Genomic DNA, 5,263 nt, shown 5'->3' with positions numbered 1-5,263 from the left:
CAACTGCCAAAATATGGGAAGCAAACCAATTGTCCATCAACCAGTTAATGATATATAATATTCTGTAAAAAGGAATTAAGTCCTGATACATTTGACAACATGGATGAACCTTGAAGGCATCATGTTGTGTGAAATAAGCCAGACATAAAAGGACAAATATTATATGATCTCACTGATTGGAAATCATTAAAATAAGTAAACTCATAGAGTCCTAATCTAGAACATAGGTTACCAGGAGATAGGACAGGAGAGAGAATGGTATGTTAAGTCTTCAAATGTACAGGGTACCTATTTGAAATTATGAAAATGTTTTGATAATGGATGGTGGTAAGGGTAGCAAACATGGTGAACCTAATTAGCTGCACTGAAATATAAATGTGAATGTGATTAAGTGGGGGAAATGTTTAATTGTGTATATGGTAACAGAGTAAAATTTTTTAAAAAATCCCTGGAATTACACTACACAGTGAACCCTAAATTCATTGTACTATAGTTAAGAAAACACTCATAAAATTGTGTTATCATCAATTATAACAAATGTTCCATACCAATACAACATGTTAAAAATAGGACGGTTTATGGAAATCTTGTATTTTATGCATAATTGTTCTGTAAACCAACAACATCTCTAACAAAGAAAAAAATATGATTTGGGTAAAGTATGTGCATAAAAATTACCTGGGAGCTTGATATTATTTCAAATTCCCAAATTTTACTCTCATTTTGATCATCAGGTCTGGAGTGGTGTATCAGGTAATGCTTATGAAACACTTCACACATCCTTTTAACTTCATGTCAAAAATTGTGAAGGATCTTCTATTTTACCCTCTTTGACAACTTATATAATACCCTGTCACGTTAATCCACACTGAAAGCAGATTTAAGACTTTTGGGTGTGAAACAAAGGACTTTATTTTCATAGTACAGAAAGCAGCATAACCATCAACATATTAGCATAATTCGCCTTACCCACAAGACCTACAGTTTAATGTCAATGGACCCAGATGGATATCTGCCTATGTATTAGGTTCTATTCTCTTAGTTTACACAACCCATATATCTTTATCAAAACCAAATTCTGGCTAGAGTTTAAAGCTTTGGCTAAAGAATCTTATGACTCCTATCACTTAATTTGATCAGTATCTTTTCGAAAGCATAAGAATAGGCATGTATACTCATCTTAAATTAGAAGTAAGTAAACAAAATTTGAATATCCTCCCCTTCACCCTCAAGCTGTTTGCTATCAAAACAATACTAAACACATATCTCTTAATGATAGTCATGGGTATTTCTGCAATGGTACTGCCACAGAGAAAGCCCCTTATCATTTTGCTCATCATCTCTACATTATCCAGACAGATAAACGTGATATATGATTTAAGATTATGGTTTAAATATAATCATACTGACTATAGTTTAGTTAATTTACAAACAACATGAGAAAATTCATTTTCATTTTTGTCACATTTAGTTTTTGACCAAAGAAATGACAGGCTAAAATTTTCTGTGGTTCAATATTGGCTATTTCTAAAAAAATAAAATAAAATAAATATTCAGCAGACTGGGCTTGCTACTATGAATTATTCTCATTTCTTAATTTATGTTTTATATAGTTTATTTCCCCTAAAATTCTCTTCATATTTATATTCACCATTTCTCTAGTACCCTGCATCAATCAATGGAGTCTCCATAAAACATTCTCCATTACACACAATGAAAATCATTTTACCGTGTCTAGCCCTTCTGAGGGCTTTGTTTGCCCACTATGGCATTTACTACCTTGGCCTCAGGTAATTAAGCATGACTGTCTTTCCTCTGACACAGTGGGGACCTCACAAGTATGGATCACCTATTATTGATTGTTGTATTCATCCTAGTACCAAGTGTAGTTTTAATGCCTCTTGCCATTCAGTTCTTTTCAACTGGTCATCAGACTGTCAAGGTATTCCATATTTTCCATATTTCCATATTGTCTTTAGATAAATTATCACTACCTACCTGTGTATGTGTGTGTGTATATAAATAAATAAATAAATAAATAAATAAATATACTTTCCTCTCTCGTTTACACAATGAACTATTTTTGAGGACAAGAAATTTTTCTATTTTGTTCGTTCTAATATCCCCCACATTTAAATCAATTCCTAGAAACAACATAGATGCTCAGTAAGTTAAAAGAAACCATAGCTTTCAAAAATCACCTTCATAATAGGACACATTTCTCTATATGCAATTAATAGATCATAAATAATTTTTATTCAACCACTATACAATTCTCAGAAAGACTTCAACTTATAGAATCATTAAAAGCCGAAATTTTATGCTCCATGCTTCTGAATTTAGTCAGATAATATGTTGTTTTCTGCCCTTCAAAAATAACTAAGGCTCATGTGCTTAGTAATTAATGGGGCTATATAGGAAGGTAACCAGTAGCTAAGATGTCTAATTTCTGGGGGCAATTCATAATAACATTATTTGTATCTCAAGATAATAAATTGCAATGATTGCAAATCCTCCTCCACTTGGCATTTAATAATTCAATTTTTTCTCTGTTTATCACAAATTAGTTTATCTACATATTTATTTTATTAAGGAAAGTATTTTAATGCTATAATAATTATTTCTAGCATATTATTCTCTTCAGTAGCTCATTCTCTTTGATTTAAGAAAGGGTTTCATTAGATATTTTGAAAAATTGTGTACTATCAGGGAAAGTTATTGATCTATAATTAATTCCCGATAATAATAGTCTCTATTAAAAAAACATAAATTAAATTTAGTAATGACTTAACCTTCTCACTTTTGATTTTTCTAATAAAAATGGCAGAATTTTCTTTGTTCTACCAAAATTTTCTCCACAGTAAATATATATTAAAACTACTTGGAAAGGGGGTTAGGAGGATAGCTTACTCTGGAAGGTGATGGAAGTTGGGCCAGAGAGTAGGGGGTCAAAAACTCTGATAGATCACTGAATTGGAGGGAGCCAGAAACCCAACTGAAGGAGAACTTATTTGTTCAGCAGCTAAACGAGTCACTTAACATTTGGACTTCAAGTTCCCCTAAAACAGGAGGCTGCACTACATAGCTAATTGTAAAAGTCCAACTTTATATGTGGCCCTGACAACTCTAAGCACAGCTAGAGCATTGTCCTGTTATTAGGGTTCAAAGGATTTTAGAACAATAAACCTGTAGAAGTAAACCAGAGTTTCACATGCATTTGTGGTGTTAGTTCCACCTATACCAATCTGCAGCCCTTTAAGGTCCTCATGAGAGATTTTGGGGTGCTTCTCTGTCTAGTTCATAGTTTGGGTGGTGAAGAGATGGTTGGTAGTGTCAAAACCTTTCTTCAGGACCTTGGCAGAGGAATCAAAGACATTGGAGTATTTGTACCATCGCCAGCAAAAGAGAAAAGAAAAACGTCAGAAAAGAGCCAGCAGTATCTTGCCCAGTGGAGAACCCAGGGCATAGATGGAAGCACGAGAGCAAAACATGGTGTTGTTAGTAGAATTTTCCAGTGCCCCACTTGGAACAGAGGAGTATTCTAGTTCAGTCTTTTTTTTTTTTTTATTGAGTGTATATTCCTATGCTTCAGTAAGTAACAGAACAAATTATTGGTGCTCCATCACTAAATGGAGTTGTTTGGTGGTGCTGGAATGCTTCCTTACATCTATTTTCAGTGCTTTTTGGATGCTCCCCATTTGTGCTTAGCAAAGTTGTCAGTGCCATTAGGTTTCAAGATCTGGCATTTGAGGTATCAGGGAGGAAGTCTCACCCATTTCCTAGTGTCAGCAAAATAATTGTTGACATGCTCTTCATCCTTTTTCTGCAGGCCTTTTCCTCATGCATGGGGTGTTTGTGAATCTCCCATCCTTCTTATTGGTCAGCTAGTTAGTCTCATGCATATGTCCCTTCTCTACTCACTTTATTGCTTCGAATATTGCTGGTTCAATAAAGGAATTGACATGGACCAGTGGCTGTCAAATACAGAAAAGAACTGGCCTTACTACTTTGAATTTTTTTTGCCCTTGCCTTTTCTCACAGCAATGCAGTCATCATACATTACCAGTGGCTGCCTCAGCCCTGTTTATTTTTCTTTATTCATTATCAGTGCCAATAAAGCAAAGACCTGGCAAAGCATGACTTTTTCGGGTGTATCTCTTCTCTTTGGTGGTCTTCATAAGAAATGGACTCTTCCACAAGCCATCTAAACTGCACTCTGCTCTGAGAAGCTCAACCTCAGCAGAGAAATCCTCTTCCCTGCCTCCATTGCCTACCAAACTGAATGCTGCTGCAGGCCATTCGATCTGTGGGATTGGAAGGTTGTAGCAGATCTTTTCCCTGTTCACCTTCCCCTACCCAGGAATGGCAGGACCTGCTCTACCAAGGGCTTTCTGCGTATTCCCTTTTTCCTGAGGAATTGTAACTTTTGTCTCTGGTGCACATATGGCAGAATCTCCTGACACCAGCATTTGGATTTTTAACACAACCCTAAGTTTGAACAGACCACAGGTTTTTCTGCAGCTATTTTCTAGCATTTGCCAGCTCCTGTCTCTAGGTTGATCTGAGTATTTGTTTTTCCACCTGTGCCATTTACCTTACCTCTCCTTTCCACCTTCCACCACCGTTGGATAAATGGATTTTATAAATCTAACTGTTGTAATTTGTGGATTTTTTTTTTCCTGTGAAACATATACATATCATGCAGGGCTAAAGGAATTGTTTCTGGCCATTCCTTTTATAGCCACCACTATCTCATTTCTGGTAACTCAGATTACGTTTGGGTCTCTTGTTCCACTGCAAAAAAAAAAAAAATATATATATATATATATATATATATATAAAGCCCAAAGAAATGGGACAGGAGCAAAGAGCTCCCAGTCATATCTTCTGGGTTTTGAGGAGTGATTTTCTCTCTTCCTCTTGAAGGGGAAAAAGCTTTTTTCACTGGTACATTTAAAGTTACCCAAATATGGAGAAGTACCATTTCTGGACAAGTGCCACTGCAATACAGAGTGGTCAGAGGAACTAAACATTTAAACTCTTGAGAGGCCCGATATTTATTGTTGACCACTGATGCATGTCTCTGGAATATTGGGTGTTGCAAATAGGAGCAGAGGTGTAAACTTATTAAACACATTAAACCTGTAAAAACAACAATAAAAAAATTATTTTGGAGAAATTCTCTTAAAGTGGCAAGTCCAAAATAAAGCTTTTGGGGAATATCCTGGTTTGAATCTGTTATGGACCCCAGAAAATTATGTTC

The 5,263-nt window shown here is 35.4% G+C and overlaps 1 pseudogene; it reads left to right on the top strand.

The window, feature by feature from the left end:
• The first annotated feature begins 3,320 nt into the window (after window positions 1–3,320).
• LOC101428082 (etoposide-induced protein 2.4 homolog pseudogene) lies at window positions 3,321–4,180 on the top strand (annotated as a pseudogene).
• The last annotated feature ends 1,083 nt before the right edge of the window (window positions 4,181–5,263 follow it).

This window comes from Dasypus novemcinctus, chromosome 3, assembly GCF_030445035.2.
Source record: "Dasypus novemcinctus isolate mDasNov1 chromosome 3, mDasNov1.1.hap2, whole genome shotgun sequence".
Taxonomy (NCBI): domain Eukaryota; kingdom Metazoa; phylum Chordata; class Mammalia; order Cingulata; family Dasypodidae; genus Dasypus; species Dasypus novemcinctus.
The sequence above is the reverse complement of the archived record's forward strand: the minus strand, read 5'-3'. Positions and strand labels throughout refer to the sequence as shown.